The sequence below is a fragment of the Cyprinus carpio genome, chromosome B3 (genome assembly GCF_018340385.1).
Source record: "Cyprinus carpio isolate SPL01 chromosome B3, ASM1834038v1, whole genome shotgun sequence".
Lineage (NCBI taxonomy): Eukaryota > Metazoa > Chordata > Actinopteri > Cypriniformes > Cyprinidae > Cyprinus > Cyprinus carpio.
In genome coordinates, this window is record NC_056599.1 from 42,102,141 (window position 1) to 42,104,841 (window position 2,701).

Consider the following 2,701-nt stretch of genomic DNA (forward strand, 5'->3'; position numbering starts at 1 on the left):
CGGAAGACGAAACTTGAAATTCACTATAGCATCTATAAAACAGCCTTCATGCTTTTAATGTGAAACTATCCACAGCTAGACTGAATTTCTTCTCAAACCTTATAAACAGTAACTTAAACAACACTCGTACTCTTTTTGCCACTGTTGAGAGACTGACAAACCTAGACTTCTAGACTGACAATCTAGACTTAAAACTTATCTGTTTAGCTGTGCATTTATTGAATGAGCACTGTGCGATGTCTGAACTGATTGCACTGTATCTTACGTATTCACTGTATTTTATGTAAAATCTTTTTCTATTTTAACTGTTTTAAAATTCATTTAAAATAAGTCAATTTTTTAAATCATTTTCAAAGTTTTAAAATTGCTTGTTTTTTTTTTGTTTTTGTTGTTTTTTTTTTTTTTTTTCATGATTATTTTTACTTTGTTTTATGTAAAAGCACTTTGACTTACCATTGTGTACGAAATGTGCTATATAAATAAAACTTGCCTTGCCTTGCCTTGCCTTACCAAGATGCAGTTTTCTGAGCGCAAGTTATTCCATAAAGGACACAAACAATACTGTCCCTGAAGAACTGAAATGTAAACAAAGGAATTATCATCCATATTACAACGTTATCGCCTCGTTGGACTGAACATTCTCTATGGGATGTCGTTTCAGTGGACCCTTACCTTTCTCACTAAACCGGGATTTACAGCTGTGGATGTGTTTATGACTCGTTATTACGATGAATCTGGTGTGTACTGCGTTTTTATTATTCATGGTTTGAAGTGTACTGCTTACACAAATTTAGGGGAACTTCATTGAAAAAACAGCAATCTGGTCATCGATACTTGAGGCTTAGATCTTAATAATGATACATAGTTTGTAAAGATTAATTTTGTCCCGTTTCATTTAATCTATTCGTAAACACTGACACTTGCAAACCAAGAGTGTTCAGTACACTGGCGTCCAGGTGCAGGTTAACAGGTTAACTCATCACTGTCCTGAATGAGGCCGATAAGTGTGTCGTCTGCAAACTTCAGGAGCTTGACAGAGGAGTCTTTAGATGTGCAGTCATTGGTGTAGAGGGAGAAGAGCAGTGGGGAGAGAACACAGCCCTGGGGGGCGCCAGTGCTGATCGTACAGGAGCTGGATGTGTATTTTCCAAGCTTTACTAGCTGTTGCCTGTCTGTCAGGAAGCTGGTGATCCACTGACAGACAGAGGTGGTCACGGATAGCTAAGATAGTTAGTTTGGACCAGGAGGAGGTTTGGAATGATGGGCCGAGCTGAAATCCACTAACAAGTCAAGTCACTATTATTTATATAGCACTGCAGATGCAGATTATTTCAAAGCAGTATTAAACAGGAAAATAGTGTGTTGAAATAGTGTGCCAAGCAAACCAGCAGTTTAATTGTAGGTTACAACAAAGTCAGATTGTGCAGAGGACTCATCTGGTTCCTGTGGTCTAGTCCCGATTGCTGTATAGATCAGGATATTTACATTCGAATAGAGCAAACATCTGAAGTGATAAGAGAAACATACAAAATGTGCAGAGCAGGGGGACACGAGGACTGGAATTGAGAACTTCTGGTCTAGATGACAAGGTCTTCAAAGGGGATCTGTCTCTGGGGCTCATCTAGTTGTCATGGTCTCCGCTGTCATTCAGGGCTGTAGAGGGCGTCTGTAGGTGCTGATCCACCATCTGATCTGGATACAGACTGGATCTGGCGGCTACGGTGACCTCGGAAAAGTAAGTAAGAAACAGACTAATATTAGCGTTAATGCCATTCTTATAACGATGTAACAAGTACATCGGGTGTTGAGGGAAGTGTTCCCGGTTCCGGCTGATCCTCAAACAGGAATCCTCACATAAGACCCTGGTTTGTTTAGATGTTGTTGGATATAATGCAGTCCCATGTTGTCTGCATCATGCATGGACCTGTTTGCTTGTTAAGCAAACTGCAGGGGTTCCAGTCAAGGTCCAATGATGTCCTGCAGATAAGCCAAAACCAGCCCCTCAAATGACTTCATGACCACAGACGTTAGAGTCACAGGTTGATAGTAATTAAGTCCATCAATTTTGGGTTTCTTTAGGATGGGGATGATGGTGGAGCATTGAAGCATGATGGGAATTTGCACAGCTCCAGTGATCTGTTGGGGGCCAGCTGGTCAGCACAGGTTTTCAGACAGGCTGGTGTCTTTCTTCTCTTGTTCTTTCTGAAGACCTGTCACACATTATCTTCACTGATTTGAAGTGAAAGTGTGGGGGAGAGGGAGGTTACAGATGGTGTTTTTTCAAACCTGCAATAAATCTCAGATCGCCTGCCAGTTGTTGATTCTCCACAGTGCTGGGGAATGGTGTCTTGTATTTGATGATGTCTTTCAGACCTTTCCACACTGAAGCAGGGTCACTGGAAGAGAATCGGTTCCTTAACTTTTCAGAATAATTGCTCTTTGCCACTCTGATCTGCTTTTTCCAGTGTGTATTCGGCCTGTTTATACAAGACTTGTTTCCCCTTCCTGTGAGCATCTTCTTTGGCCTGACGGAGCTGTCTGAGTTTTGCAGTGAACCATGGTTTGTCGTTGTTGTAAATTAAATGAATCCTGGCAGGAATGTACATGGCCTCACAGAAACTAATATAAGATGTTACAGTGTCTGTGAGAGTGTCCAGATCATTGGCAGCAGCATCAAAAACACCTCCGCCAGTAAGGTCAA